General features: G+C 24.2%; 1 long non-coding RNA gene across 1 annotated transcript in view; it reads left to right on the top strand.

The window, feature by feature from the left end:
* The first annotated feature begins 2641 nt into the window (after positions 1–2641).
* LOC111692506 overlaps positions 2642–17305 on the top strand; it is an 18811-nt gene continuing 4147 nt past the window's right edge. Inside the window, exon 1 of the long non-coding RNA XR_002763250.1 lies at positions 2642–3040. This is a non-coding gene — a long non-coding RNA (uncharacterized LOC111692506). The remainder of the gene's footprint in view (positions 3041–17305) is intronic.

The raw sequence follows: 17305 nt of genomic DNA on the forward strand, positions 1-17305 counted from the left end.
TTAGGTATATGTTGTATGGTACAAATAATGGTAAAATGCGTATCTGACAGTGAACAATAATTTTTTACTTAATTTTTTTCAATAGGAGGCTTTTATTGTGTTTAGACGAGCATTGGGATAATTGTGGTAGAAATGATTGGGTAATGAAAAAAAAGTTAAAGGGAGTATGGGTTTTAGGGACATAAAATATGAAAGAAAAAAATAAGTTTTGGGTATTATGGAAATGGTTTATTAGTGGCGGATAATGAAGGTTGTGAGTTTTACTTACGGATTTAGTGGGGTGGGGGATGATAGATAAAGGGTTTAAGTTAGTTTGGTAGAAAAATATTAAGAAAATGTGTGAAAAGTTGTGATTTGTGAATAGATAAATGTAAAAAATATTGAGATATACTGGGTGTAAGGTAAAGGTTGGGAATAAATTGAATAGTGGAAAGTTTGGTTAAAAAAATTAATTTTTGTCATATCAATATTTACTGTGTGGTTTTTTTTTCTGAAGCTACAGGGCGTAAAAAATTTTAAAAAAATTTAATTTTTCTTCAATAACTTTTAAACATTGTAAGATAATGGAAGGAAATTTTATTCCGAGTTTAATTTGATAATTTTCTATTAATAGGAAAAATATGGACTTTGTAATTTACAAGGTGGCGTGCGTACGGATTGTACTTTAAGGTTTATTCAAGAAAATTGTGGTACGTTATTGGATTATTTTATAATTTTTTTATAATCCACTTTTAATTTTAAATAAAATTACTTTTATACGTTTTATTTGTAGCTTTTGTAAATATTTTATAAAACAAAACTTTAATAAATGGCATATTTCGCACTGTAAATATAGCAAAACAAAAGTAATGAAAACATTATGACGGAAGCTGTGGGTTAGCCATCGAAAATGGTAAGGAGGCATTGAAAATTATTAATGATGAAAATTAAATACAAAATATTTTGAAGTTATTTAGCATCCTGTAGTTTGGAAAAGAAAACTTGTACAACAAAAATTTCTATGACAAAAATTTAAATTTTCAAACAAAAAATCTATTTTAATTTATTTCCAACCTGAATGTTATATTCTGTATATACATATTTATTATTTTTATGTTTAGAGGTGTGTGGTGGTGTTTGATTAGGGAATTTTAACCATGTTTTATAAAATTTGTTGACTCTTGTATAATTTTGGCGGATATTTAAGATGAAGTGAGAGAATTGGGTATTTGTTTTTCATCAGAAAAAGTTATATGTTTCATACTAATAAATGTTAATGATTTTATAATTTGTGATGGATTTGTAAGTTGATGTGAAAGTTGATTTGTACTTGAAAAATATAATAAAATTGGATAGGTAGGAGAAGAAGGAAAAGTTATTTAGGGTTAAATTAGTAATAGAAAGAATAAAAAATTGAATATATTTATGGGGAATTTATGAAATGGGAGCGGTTAGGGAGTAGAAAATAAAAATGATTTTAATTTTGTAGTTTGAAATGGAACATTTTCAAATTAGTTTAAAAGTTGAAGGGATAGTTTCAGAAAATCGAATTGTAATGTGAAATTTTTAGAAAATTTCAATTGTTTGTACATAGTAGAAGGTTGCTAATTTTCAAACGGTTTTAAGAAAGAAAAATCCATGAACGTTCATTAATAAATTTTAATTTTGATATATCGTTTGGTTTTAATTGAATAGTGCTATTTTTCAAACGGTTTTAAGAAAGAAAAATCGATGAACGTTCATGAATAAATTTTAATTTTGATATATCGTTTGGTTTTAATTGAATAGTGTAATGTTCATTTAAAATTGTTGAAAATTTTAACAAATTAATTTTGTTTTAAAATGTTAGCAAAATGAATTTATTGTAAATTGGTCAAATTACGGCTAGTAAAAGAAAATATAAAAAATTTAAAATTATGCATAAAAAAATTAGCATTTAAAATGAAATAAATTCAATACATTGTAAGAACGGTTGTCTACATGGTTATGGGGTCCTAAGAAAAATATTATCAGTTGTAAAGCTGAAAGAAAAAACATAGAAAAAATTTCGTTGTGTCGGTAATGTGGCTGAAAGCGTGCAGGGGGCTATGAATGAAGCAAAAAATACTTGCACTTACTTTTTGTAGTCTCGGATGCCTCTAGTTTGTGTACGGTGATGTGGTTGTGGTTTACTCTTTGGTAATCTCTTTGAAATATCGAAGCACTCACTTATAATAGGGATCGAGTAAGGTAGGAACGTAGCGACAGTAAAATACAATGTATATATTTATTTATTAATATTCAGCTTCGAATGGTTGTAATTTATGAATTCTTTTTAGTCGAAGTGTTGCTTTGTATCTGTTAAGCGAAGTAATTGTTGATATTAGTTAATACGTAGGTGTTTGTGTATAAAAATCGTTGGATTGGTTTATACCTAGTTGCGCAAGACACTTTGATTTAAGGATCCGGAAATGGTAGAAATATTTTAAGTTACGAAGTAGACTTTATAGAAAACTAATAACTGTGGTGATTAAGACGGGTTAATTGCGCGACGACCGTACTTGTATGAACTGAGGTAGAACTGGAACTGATTAGTGATTACGTTGCGGATGTGAATGTTGGGAAGGGCGTGGAAGTATTCGGCTTTTGGCGGGCGGTTCCGAAAGTGTCCGATGATCGGCCACGCCCCAAGAGTTGTTTTTAACCAGTCACGATCGTTTCCCCACTATGTGGTATGGTTTATACGCATTGATTGGAGACGTTAGGATTTTAATGATGTTAGTTTTTTCGGTATCTTGGTACGGGTTGGTACGGTGGAGTTTATTTCTATACATATATTGTTATATATTTATTTCAATTTATTTGTTGTCAAACGTGGACGTGGTGTTGGTTTGCGTAATACGTGGATTTATTATTAGTGTTAATTTAAGAAAAAATTGACAAAAGACATGAAAATATAGTGTACATTAGTTTGTATTTTTGTTGTAGGATGTTCAGTGAATCGCGATTAGACGGGGCGTCGTTGTTATCACAAGTTTGTAGATGGAAGTCCAGATGAGAGTGCGAGATAAGCGAATATAAAGTAAGTGATTTTTATTTAATTTGTATGTGTATTGTATAATTTAAAAATTTTGGGTTGAATTGTAACGATTGTATCGGTGCGTGCTGTTTTAGTGGAGTTATGAGTTGTTGCGAAAAATAGTGAATGTAATTCGAAAAATATGGGTGTGAGTATATTGGATTTAGAATTAAATTCTGAGAAAAAAGTTTTTTAATTAATGCGTAATGAGAAATAGCTATTTTTAGAAATAAAAAATGAAGAGAAAAAAGGGGAGTTTGGGTGTGTTGGCTATAAAAAAAGAAAATAATGAAGATAGTTTCGATTTGTGGAATTGTAGCTTTATGATTAATAATTTTTATTTGATTTTAAAAATATGGTTTCGTGCTGTGGTTTTTATAGAAAATAATCTTTTTGTAGCATTCACAATTAATTGTGTAATTTAGATAGTTGAAGGAAAATGGCTCAGTTGGAAAAAAAAATTTAAATTGACGGTTTTTAAAGTAATGTAACTGTTAATTGATTAATGTTTTGTGGATTTGAACGTAGCAATTAAGGTTGGGTTGTAGAAGTTTATAAAAGTTAAAAAATTTGTTAATTAATAATTTCATGATTTCAACAAGTCAAGTTAAAAATAATTGTTTAAGTGGGCTGTGTTTTGAAGTGTTTAGATGTCTTTATGATTCATTTAGATATATTAAATTAAAATTGAAAATTAAAAAATTTATAATTATTTTGTTGTAAATTTTGTTTGGCGGTGAAGGGAAGATGTGAAAATCGCCATACGGAATCGTATTTTTAACTTCGAATAAAATTTTGAAATATTGTAGATTGAATTTTTGTTGTCGAAATTGATCAAATTGAAAAATTCTTTTTTTTTGGGATTCATTTTAAAATTTTATTCATTTTGAATTTTTTTTTTCGCACAAAGCTCATAATTCCATTAGAGCATGCGTGTAATTCTGAAATTTTATATCAGTTCAATCATTATGCAGTTTTAATTAGGAAATGAATGGTAGGGTAAAAATATGGTATATGAAATTTTTTAAATTGATTGAAAATGGTGAAAAGGAGTTAATTTAAAAAAAATTATAAATATAGTCTAATTGATAAATTTTAAATGATGAAGTTGAATGATTTTAAAGTATGAATTGGGTAGTAACTATGTTATATGTGATGGTTTGAAAAATTTAAATTTTTCAAATCCTTAATATTTTCATATGTTTCAGTATCATTCAAAATATCTTTTTTGGCAAACTGTGATAATATTTTTATTGCTTGTTGAAAATATATAAAATTTTGAAAAAAAGTATTATGGTTTTCTGGTTATAACTTTCTTAATAATGGTTCAAATTAAAGTTTTCTTTTAAAAAAATTTTCCTTTTTAGATGGTTTTTATAGCTAAAAATTGAAAAAAGATATTAGGTGTTTTTGGATTAGATTTTTGAGTTTGAAATTTTACAACGAAAATTTCAGTGTGTGTTTTTTGATGTTTGTGAACATATTTTATTTTAAATTATTATTGTTTAAATGACTTTTAGGATTGGTTCGGTTGTGGGCCTTTCATAATTATAAATTTTGTTTAAATTTTTGAAAATTAAGAATAAATATTTTTTCTCAATAAATGATTAGAAGAACCGATTTATGTCATTATATTCATTTTAATAAATTTAAAATTCATTGTAATACTGTTTTATCATTAAGTGATGTTTAAAATCAATAAGTAAATTTTGTCTATTTATAAAAAATTATAACAAAAATTTTTATTTATTTTCGACTTTATTTTTAAAGTATTTTAAAAATTTTTTATCAATTCTATTAAGTCATGAATATTGGTGTTCAATTTTCATTTAAGATACGATTTAGATGCAAAAAAATTGATTTGCGTTACAATGTAGTTAAACAAATTTAAAATGTCATTGAAATATTGTAAGGAATAAAATATTAGTTTGTAAATTAGAGTATTTATGTAAGAAATTTTCATTGTTGTTTGGCATGATGAAATGAAATTTTTGGGTTGTAGTTATTGATTTATTGATTTTAAAAATCAATTAATAATTAAGAAGTATTAAAATTTATTTTAAATAATTAAAAAAGCAAATGAAAATCGGTATTTATAATGGGTTATAGAGAACATAAGTATAATTTTTAATATTGAAATATCAAAATAAAAGTAATGGAAGGTCGATGACTGCATCTGTTTTAAAAGTTATTAAGACAATAGCACTTTCAAATAAAAAATGTTCACAAAAATTTAAAGAGATGCATTTTTAAAAATACATTTTCAAAATTGAAAGTTAATTATTTTAATGAAAAACAGTTAATATTATTGTTGAATTATTATTTGGAGAGGTTATCGAAATAGAAATATTTCAATAAAAGTAAAAAGGTTTGATTTTGAAAATTTTAAATAATTTTGAAAAGTAATGAAAAATATATTAAAATGTATTAGAAAAATTGTTTAGGGTGGTAAAAAAAAATATTTAAAAATAAAGGAAAAAGAAAATTTGTTTTTTTTTAATATGTCTGATTTGGCATGGAATGTAGTGTATATAGTGTTGGGAATAAATTACATGGTGGAATTTTTATGTAAAAAAATTAATAGTTGTTATATAAAGTTATGTTCTATGGGTTTTCTCTTTCAGGCTATGGGGCGCCAAAAAATTTAGAATTTGAATATCGATTTCAATGTAAAAGTTTTTTTTCAGTCTATATAACCATGTTCGGGAGTTGAGTTAAAGCAGATTTCATAATGTTTTTGTTATTTTTGTTTTTCGGTGTTAGTAGTGGAAAAAATGGTATTTACAAAAGTTTTATTTACGGAAAAAATATAAGAGCTGGGAATAAAATACAAGAGGGTAATTTTGTTTAAAAAAAAAAAATATTAAAATAATGTTTTTACTAGTAGCGTACCAAGTTTTTCTTCGAAAAATCTTACGGAACAATTTTTATCCACGTCACTGAGTAACTTACAAATTCTATTTTTTTCATATNTGTGATGGTTTGAAAAATTTAAATTTTTCAAATCCTTAATATTTTCATATGTTTCAGTATCATTCAAAATATCTTTTTTGGCAAACTGTGATAATATTTTTATTGCTTGTTGAAAATATATAAAATTTTGAAAAAAAGTATTATGGTTTTCTGGTTATAACTTTCTTAATAATGGTTCAAATTAAAGTTTTCTTTTAAAAAAATTTTCGTTATTACATGGTTTTTATAGCTAAAAATTGAAAAAAGATATTAGGTGTTTTTGGATTAGATTTTTGAGTTTGAAATTTTACAACGAAAATTTCAGTGTGTGTTTTTTGATGTTTGTGAAAATATTTTATTTTAAATTATCATTGTTTAAATGACTTTTAGGATCGGTTCGGTTGTGGGCCTTTCATAATGATACATTTTGTTTAAATTTTTGAAAATTCAGAATAAATATTTTTTCTCAATAAATGATTAGAAGAACCGATTTATGTCATTATATTCATTTTAATAAATTTAAAATTCATTGTAATACTGTTTTATCATTAACTGATGTTTAAAATCAATAAGTAAATGTTGTCTATTTATAAAAAATTATAACAAAAATTTTTATTTATTTTCGACTTTATTTTGAAAGTATTTTAAAAAATTTTTATCAATTCTATTAAGTCATATGAATATTGGTGTTCAATGTTCATTTAAGATACGATTTAGATGCAAAAAAATTGATTTGCGTTACAATGTAGTTAAACAAATTTAAAATGTCATTGAAATATTGTAAGGAATAAAATATTAGTTTGTAAATTAGAGTATTTATGTAAGAAATTTTCATTGTTGTTTGGAATGATGAAATGAAATTTTTGGGTTGTAGTTATTGATTTATTGATTTTAAAAACCAATTAATAATTAAAAAGTATTAAAATTTATTTTAAATAATTAAAAAAGCAAATGAAAATCGGTATTTATAATGGGTTATAGAGAACATAAGGATATTTTTTGATATTGAAAAATCAAAGCAAAAGTAATGGAGGGCCGACGACTACATTTGTTTTGAAAGTTGTTAAAACAATAGCATATTTAAAGAAAAATTGTGCACAAAAATTGAAAGAGACGTGCATTTTAAAAAATACATTTTGAAATTTGAAAGTCAAAAAATTTAATGAAAAATAGTTAATATTTTTGTTGAATTATTATTTGGAAAGGTTATCGAAATAGAAATATTTCAATACAAATAAATTTTTATTTGGATCATTACTAACAAAGTTATTGTTAAAAATGTAAAAAAGGTTTGATTTTGAAAATTTTAAATAATTTTGAAAAGTAATGAAATACATTTTAGAATTTATTAGAAAAATTGTTTAGGGTGGTACAAAAAAATATTTAAAAATAAAGGAAAAAGAAAATTTGTATTTTTTAATTTGTCTGATTTGGCATGGAATGTAGTGTATATAGGGTGTAACGTAAAGGTTGGGAATAAATTAGATGGTGGAATTTTTATTTAAAAAAGTTAATAGTTGTTATATAAAGTTATGCTCTATGGGTTTTCTTTTTCATGTTACGGGGCGCTAAAAAATTTATAATTTTAATATCGTTTTCAATGTTAAAGTTTTTTTCCAAAGTCTATATAACCATGTTCGGGAGTTGAGAAAGCAGATTTCATAANGAATATGGTTGTAAAAAATGGGAAAGTCGAAAAGAAATGCTTTATTTTAAGAGAACAAATAAAATATGCCACTTATCGAAATTTTTTTCATGAGAAAGGTGTAGGTTTTGAAAAATATCAATTTATTGGTTTTTTTTAAGTATTGATTGTTATGTTACATTTTGATATGTATTGAAAAAACCATTCAAAATATTTTGATTTCTCTTTTGTAATTTGTTTATATTTATGATTCTATATTTGCTATTTACTGCAAGTATTTTGTGTGACAATTGAAAAAAGTTCATTTTTCAAAATTTGAAAAATATTAATTTTTTGAGATGTATAGATATTTTGAAAAAAAAATATGCCTTAGAAAATTGGTTCATTTTTCTTAGTGAATATAGTCCTATAGTGAACATTCTTTGGTTTATATATTTCGGAAAGAGTTATAGTATCATGCGGTTCAAAAATGTTGAATTGATTAATTTTAAGGATTAAAACAATTATTGAAAAAGTTCTATTTTATTTGGCTATGTTTTTTTTAAATAACAATGATATATAAAGAAAGTGCCGATATAATTTCACGAATTAANAGGTTTTGAAAAATATCAATTTATTGGTTTTTTTTAAGTATTCATTGTTATGTTACTTTTTGATATGTATTGAAAAAACCATTCAAAATTTTTTGATTTCTCTTTTGTAATTTGTTTATATTTATGATTCTATATTTGCTATTTACTGCAAGTATTGTGTGTGACAATTGAAAAAAGTTCATTTTTCAAAATTTGAAAAATATTAAGTTTTTTAGATGTATAGATATTTTGAACAAAAAATACGCCTTAGAAAATTGGTTCATTTTTCTTAGTGAATATAGTCCTACAGTTAACATTCTTTGGTTTATATTCTTCGGAAAGAGTTATAGTATCATGCGGTTCAAAAATGTTGAATTGATTAATTTTAAGGATTAAAACAATTATTGAAAAAGTTCTATTTTATTTGGCTATGTTTTTTTTAAATAACAATGATATATAAAGAAAGTGCCGATATAATTTCACGAATTAAAAAATTTATTTTTTTTATACGATTATTTGGAGGTGACATAATTTTTTTAATTGTAAAACGTATTTTATTATTTATTTTTGTTTAAATAGAAGTACATAAAATTATTAAATTAGTATTAAATTTATTAAGTGTATGGCTGTATAATGTTAAGTGTGTTGTTAATATTTATTTTTAATAAAACAATTATTTGGCCTTCAGAATACCTTTGTATCATCGTAGAAAAATAAATTATTTTTAATGTGTCAAAAAATATCAGTTGTTAATTTTTTTAAGTTATTTTTATAAAACAAAAATTGAAATAGTTATTTCAAAAAAATTACCAAAAAAAGTTCAACATTTTCAGTTATTATTTGATTATTAAAATCAATAAAATTGTTTACATTTTGTAACAGCATTATACTGTGATTTGTTATGAAGAAAATAAACTGAAAAGTGTTACTGTAAGGCTATTTGCAGATAACATTTAGTCTACTTTCGNTTGGCGTGCATTGAAGTTTGACGATGAATATTTTTTAAAGGTTTTATTTAATCGACAAATCAGAAGAGATAATTTTTGTAGAGTAGTTTAATTTTCTATAAAACTATAAATGATGCACACTTCACAATGATTTTTTGTTATCGATTTATAAAATTTATAAGTATATCAGAAATTTGTCTTAAAATAATCGCACTTCAACCTTAAATATCTTTTAAACTGTGAGGTTTACGAACAAATTTGAACAGATTTGTTTTGTAGACTGTTCAATTTCTTATAACTATATGAGGAGAGAAATGTTTCACTAAAAGTTGATAGAGATATATATTTTTTTTTTGTTTGTAAAACTGACTCAAAAAAGGACAATTGTAAAGGGTGGGATCTTTTTCTTAAAATTAAGAGCTCAAGTTTGGAGAGAAATATTGAGAGGTGTATAGCAATCTATTTCTTAGAGTATAAAGTAAAAAAAATATTGGGGATTTGTTTTAGCCTATTATACAGGGTGTTCCATTTTTGTAGGTCTGACATCAATTTTCGTTTTTTAAATGGAAATATATATTTTTAATATTTTTATGGGATTGTATATTAAAAATAAAGGGTACTTTCTGTGCAATAGTTCTATTCAAATATAGAGTTTTTGAGATGTCTCGCTTGAAGGGTTTTTCTATTCGAAATTGGTTGTTAATAATTTTTGATACTCACAGGTTATACTAATAGCTACCAAGTCAATTCTTTATTAGATGTTTAGTAGGATTGAGTATTTCTAATCATGCTTCAAAAATTTGTTTGCGTTATACAGTGTGATCAAAATCTGTCAATGTTGTCAATTGAATAATTGGAAAATTTAGAATTTTTTAAAGAAGAGTCATCTTTATTTAATATTTGAAAAGAATATGGGATTACTAGCTGTAAGTATAATTTGTCAGGATTAGAAAATGGAAGCAGTGAATAATGACTAGAAAAATATTTTAAGCGAGATATCCTAAAAACTATTAATATTTGGAAATAAGTATTTTACAGAAAGTAGTCATTAATTTTTATGTAGAATTCGAAAAAAATTTAAAATATTAATGCTTTCATTTAAAAAATTTCAGTTGTTGTCTGGCCAGGAAAAGTGGAACATCCTGTATAGTTGCATATTTTTTTAATATGTATATTGTGAGGAATTTGGCAATATAGGAAGGAAAAAAGAAAAATCCATATATTCTTTATTTTAATATAGATATTGCACTTTTCCGTATAAGTGGGATGCGCTGTATATGTGTACAGTGGTATTCAAGAAAGTTTGCGTAAAATCTATGGGAAAAAAGTTTTATGTATGTATCTTTCATTGTAAGTTGTTTTTGTATGTTGTCAAATGAAGAGAAACCGCCTATTGATCTTAAGAAAACGTAGGCATGTTATATAGGAGGGGTAGATGAAAATTCCAAATGTGTTTAAGAGGAAAGGAGTTTCAATTTTTATTTTGGAGGAGAATGTTATAAAGTGAAGTTATTTCTGTCAAAAATATTAGCTGGAAAAAGTTAAATGGCAAAGTTGTAGTTAATAAGATGTATAATTTTTGTATTTATATTTTTTCACATAATTTCAAAATTTCTGTGAAAAATTTTAAAAATTTACTTTTTCATTTTTAATTTCTTTTGCGAAAAAAAAAATTATTAGGAAATTTGGTGAAAATTATCCCATTTATGTTCCAAACACGCTGTAATTATGTTGAGTTGAAAAATACATTGTTTTGCGTTATTTTTATTTAACATCGAAAAAGTCATCTAATTTTCAATGGAAAATTTTCATGTTAACATTGTTGTTTTAAGAACGTCGTTGGATTTTTTCTTTGTTGAAATGTCTATTTTCTGATGGTGTAAAAAAAACATTGTTATGGTAAGTTTTCTCAAGAAATGCAAAGAAATTAAAAAAATTTCAATTTGTAATTTTTTTTCTGATTCTAATTTACAATTTTCGGCTATTTATTAAAATTTACACTTTAAAAATTGGAAAAAGAAAAGATTTGAAGTTCCATTGAGAAAGAAAGAAATGACAAGTTGAAAAATATTATAATTAATAATCAAATAAGTTTATAAAGTTTAAATTTAATAAGACAAGTATAAAATTTTTAGAGTTGTAGAAAATTTCGTTTTTTTGCATATTCTGGGAAAACATATTATAGTAATGTATATTGTTTTTACACTATTACAAAGTAGAAATTTCAACGAAGAAAAAGGGCATCGACATAATTAAAAAAGCAGAAATTTTTATGAGAATTTTCGATTGAAAATTAGGGTGCATTTTCGGAAGTAAAAATAAGGTGAAAAAATAAATACTTTAAATTAAAAAAATTATAGTGTTTGGTATAGAAATACGTAAGTTTTTACTAAATTTTGTGAAAAATAATTTTTATGTATATATAAAAAAAAGGATTTGGTCATTTCAATTTTTCACATAAATTTTGAGGTCATGTAAAAAAATTGTAAATACAAAAGTTGTTGATCTTTTTAATAATTAAAATTTTGCCATTTAACTTTTTTCCATAAGACTTGTAGTTTTTCTAGAAATGAAGATAAATCGTGTTTTACCTTTAAAAATTTTACCTCTCTTCTTTATTGACTGTAGATCGTCCGTAAATTATTTTTTGTTTTATTTCTGTTTTATTCTTTTTCGATTTCGAAGGGTTTTATCTTACTATAATTTTATTTTACTTTTTACCAATTTTTAAGGTTTATGGATTGGTTTTAAGGGGTTTATAATAATTGAAAAAAGACAAATGTGTGAGCAGGGGCGGCGGAGGGTTTATATGGGGGTTCGAAAGTTATGAAAAATAGTATTATTGGAATTTCAGGAGAAAGTTGACGTTAAACAAAAACGTATCTAATATAAAAGTTGTAGGTTATGCAAAAACTTATAACTTTTGTAGAGGTCATTTTTTAATAAAATTTGAAATTTTTCTAGAAAATTGTGAAAAATAGTTTGTTTTGAATTTTGGATTTTAATATCTGTTTCTGTCTTAGGTAACTTCATATTTTTCTAGATAAAAAAGTGGAGGTGTTTGGGATATTCATTTTTTTTTGGTGTGAAATATTTTTTTAAAGAAAAATTGTATTTGAAAAAATTATCGTACACAGTTTTGTTGGTTGTAAATTTTTTTGTTTTGATATAGAATTTTTGGTGAAATAAATATATTTGCAATCACAATGGAAAAGCATGTTGAAGAATAAAAAAAAGTAAGAAATGAGTTGTAGGAATGAAATTTTCAGTAATTGTTAATCTGTTGAAAAAAAAAAAATAAAAACTGATTACATTATTGAAATTTCCAAAAAAATTGAAAAACAAAATTTTTATTTTATTTCAAATTATTTTTATGCAGAATTGTTGTAGATATAAGTCGAATAGGATCGAGAAGTTATTTTATTTTTTTTAAAGTTTCATGAATTCATAGATATATACATTGTCCTCAAGATGAGGATGGGATAGAATTAGGATTAAGGAAACGGCTAAATATACGGGGTGGTTCAGATTAGAAAAAAATTGTGATTTTTAAATTTAACAATATGTTGTTATGAAAGTTATAAATTTATGGTTAGTTTTGGAAATATTCCGGAAAAATTTTAAATTTTGCTTGTTTCATCTGTTTTGTCTGTATTTGAAAAGGAATTTTCAAATAAACTATAAATTTATAATGTGACTTTTTTGGCTTTATATAATGGTGTCAACGTATTTACAATTCGAAGTTTCGTTTTAGAGGGATCATCATCGGATTAATTATTTTAAATACGTCGCTGCCATTGTAAGGATAAATTTTAGTCATTTTTTAAATTTACTTAGAGGATATTATTATTGTAATGGTTTAAAAACTTTTTACCTTCTTTGATGTATAATTTAAAACATTTCCCGAGTACGACTCTGAACGCTGTTAAAGAATCTATTGGATGAAGTCATAATAGTATAAAAGTCGATGTCGCATAAAACATTATTCATTCAAAAAATTGTCGGATATATGGTTCTTTATTGATTTTAATTATCTTTTCTGTTTTCTTAAATAGACATAGGTAGTTTGGAAATGTTCAGAGCCGTATTCAGGATAAAGTTTCAATGATAGCTATAAACTTTTTTGTAGTGGGAATGTTATCTAATTCATAATTAAATTTATGATTTGTGCATTTGTAATTCGACTTGGATGTTTATAGCAATACTGAACAAAAAACTAATTTTGGGTCAAATAATGAGATTTGTTCATTTTTTCCGTATAATTCAATGTTGTAATCAGTTTTTCAATATTTTATTTAATTTAAATAAATGATTAATAGGAACGGAAAAATTTATTGTTGTAATATTTAATTTTTTTGCATGTTTAGAATGTTTTTCAACGGTGATTATAAATTTTTTTGTCAAAAAAAAGTATATGTTAAAACGAAAAAAATTATTATCGGTAGAAATGTGTATGATGATTTTTTCAAGTAGAACTTTTCTTTGAAAAAAAAGTTTTAGGCAGAAAAAAAATTAAATCAGAGATTTGTTTATTTTTTATTATAAAAAAATTGAGGTTATTGAAGATAGAGAAAGGTAAAATATCAACAAGTTTCGTCAAAATTCAATTTTTTTTGCGGAAATGAGAAAGAAATGAAAAATTTCAACCTTTCGCCGCTTCTGGTTATGTATAATTTTTTTTTTCGTTTATCATAACCTTTACTATTTTCATTTATAAAAGTCCAGGTTATAATTTTATTTTTTTTCTCTTTAAATGAGTTATTTTCATCGGTCTATATATAATGTTATACATACAGTTTATTTTTTATTGTTATTCGGATGGAATGTTTATATAAAATTTTAGTTTAATCGGTTGAAAATATCTGTTTGAAAATTGAGTTTGATGCTTTAGAAGTTCGCTATATTAGTCTACTCGAGAAGTTAGTTTTTTGCGAAAAACAGTTAATGAAATCCTAAAAATATGGTTGTTAGTACATTGGATTCGGAATTAAATTCTGAGATATTAGTATTTTTAAATTTATCCGTAATTAAAAATAGTAATTGTTATAAATGAAAAAGGAAGAGAAAAAAAGGTAGTTCTCGATTTTTAGCTATAGCTAAAAAAATATTGAAGATAGCCGAAATTTAAAAAAAGATCTTGAAAGAGGAGAAAATTTCAGGAAAATAATTGTCGATTTATGGAATTGTAGCTTTATTATTTACAATTTTAATTTGATTTTAAAAGTATTGTTTCGTGCGGTGGGATCCACACAAAATAATTTTTTTATAGGATTCAATATTATTTTCAAAATTTAAATAAATTATACTGTCGTGTACATATTTGAGGGAATACAGCTTAGTTGGAAAATAATTTTTAATTAGACTTTTGTTAAAGTTATTCAAGTGTTAATTAACTCATGTTTTGTGGATTTTATTTTTCATTAAATCTTTTGTGAAAGTGTAAATAATGTATGTATAAAGTTTTTATTTCCGGGAGGTCTTTTTTATACAAAATAAGCAAGATTTCGCTGTTAAAGTTTTTAAAGGTTTTTTTATGTGTTCATAATTATTTTTGAAAGTTAACAAAAAATGCAAAATTCGAGAAATGTTATAAAAAATTATTTATAAGCCTAGTTAAAAATTTTTTAATGTTATTTGTTTCTAAATTTGTTATAAACAAATGGACAAGTTTCATAAATTTGAAAAATGTTATTTGCCATTCTATTGTCCTTGTAAAATAATGATTCGAAAAAAAAAAATTTTAAATAAATTATTTTAATGTTTATTTTATTTATTTATTTGTCATTTAAAATAGTTTTGTAAAAAATTATTTTTCTAATTATTTGTTATTTTCAATATAATTACAAAAACAAATTATTTTTATTCCAATTTTCATTGTTAATTTCATAAAGAATTTGTTATAATCAAAATTTGATTTTCATTTAATTTTTTTTTCGTAACTAAAATAAATTATAAATGTAGCTATATGCGTGAAAATGTTAAATAATTCGTTTTCTAATTCTTATTGCATTTTGATTACTTTATTACATCAAAGTTGAAACGGTCACCAATTTTATGAATTTATCAATTGTTATAACTTCTAAACTATTGATGATACGGGCTTTGGAATTGAGGTAGATCTTTTACACAATTTATTGATTTATAACATGAATTTCTTTACCTGCTTCATATCTACAATGGTTCTATTTTTACAAATTTTTGTTTATAAAAAAATACATTATCTAATTATTTAAATGACTATAATTTTTAAGTCATTGAAGTTAGAGTTACGAAAAATAAATTCAATTAAAATTAGAATTTCTTTATAACAAAATATTTATAAAATAAATAGTGAAAATTTGAATAAAAAAATTTTCTTTTTGTCATGATATTGATAATAGCAAATGAAAAAAAAATATATTTCTTTAAAAATTATTTACATGGTAAATAAATAAATAAAATAATACAGAATTAAAAAATTTATTTTATATATATTATGTTTATAAAATCATTATTTTCACATTTTTTTATAACATTTCGGATTTTGAATTTTTTGTTAACTTTAAAAAATCATTATGAATAAATAACACAATCTTTATAAACTTTAACAGCGGAATTTTCCTTATTATGTATAAAAAAAGACTTCCCACAAATAAAATATTTAGACATATGAAGACCACAGGAGAAAAAGGGGGAATGTCCCAAATATCGAAAAATGAGCTGACACCGCTAGCGGGTAGGCGAACCTCAATACTTTATTATAAAAATATGTCCACTGTAAAAAGATAGCACAGTTCACTAATATTCGTGTTTGAAAAGTACGCATCAGGGAAAAAACGGGGAATGTCCAAATGAAAAATGATAAAAACGGGGAAGGTCCATATATGTCCGTTATTATTAAGCGAATGATGAGCTTTGCTTTTAGTATGTAGTTTGTTTTAAAATCATCTCCACAGTGTGTGTGATAACATAAATAACGAAATAACGTTATTTCCTTTGTATTTGTATCATTCCAATATCAGATAAAAAATTCAGCAATTTGCAAGATCTGAAAAAGTTCTGTTCTATAGAAGCCCAATATTACTATGACAATATACGTCACACAGATAAAGAAAAGTGGAAATATGCAAGAAAAAACTACAAATAGTTCAAAGTGAAAAAGGCAAAAAGAAGAAGTGTGGAAAGAAGAAAATGTAAAACTGGACAATCCTCCTTACCAGAATATGCGTATATTTTTGTGACAATACCCATTCTTCCCCTGAATAACGGGTAATGGCTTGCGTTTTTTTACTTTTTTGTATAGATACATATTGTTTTTAGCTACACTGTTATTAAAGACTTGTTAAATATACTTTCATTAATAAAACTAGTAAGTTTTTATTTAAATTTATCAACATGATAAAAATAAGTGTGTCCAAACTTAAAAATTCGATTTTCTCGAAACTAACATTTTGTGACATACCCCCTTTTTCCCCTGTGGTCTTCATATATTAGTTAAACTTTTACAACAGATAATATGAAAGATTAAGTTCACGAAAAATTTGTTAATTAATAAATGTTTGTAAAAATAGTATAAATTATGTATTAACAGACCAGGGTTGATAATTTTTTAAATTAAAAAAAGTTATAGAATTAAATCCATTGTAAGAGGAAGGGAATATAATAGAAGTTAAAGGAAAAATCATTTATGGGTGATCTGTGGTTGGGAAGGGGTAGGGGGTGAGTATTTAAGGAAAAGAAATGGTTTTTCTTGATTTTTGGAAAAATTACAAGTTTTATGCAAAAAAGTTAAATGGCAAAGTTGTAGGTAATAAAAAGATGTACAACTTTTGTATTTACACTTTTTTCACATAACCTCAAAATTTATGTGAAAAATTCAAATAACCAAGTTTTTGGTTTTTTATTTTTATCTTTTACAAACAAATTTTTTTTTACGAAATTTGGTGAAAACTTACCTATTTATGTCCCAAACACGCTGTAATTTTTTTGATTTGAAATATTTATTTTTTCACCTTATTTTTACTTAATATCGAAAAAGCACCCTAATTTTCAATCGAAAATTCTCACGTCAAAATATCTGCTTTTTTAAAAACGTCGGTGGGCTTTTTCTTCGTTGAAATCTCTACTTTCTGATGGTGTAAAAAAATATATACATTACTATGGTAAGTTTTCT

The sequence above is a fragment of the Anoplophora glabripennis genome, unplaced genomic scaffold (assembly GCF_000390285.2).
Source record: "Anoplophora glabripennis isolate ALB-LARVAE unplaced genomic scaffold, Agla_2.0 scaffold1662, whole genome shotgun sequence".
NCBI classification, from domain to species: domain Eukaryota; kingdom Metazoa; phylum Arthropoda; class Insecta; order Coleoptera; family Cerambycidae; genus Anoplophora; species Anoplophora glabripennis.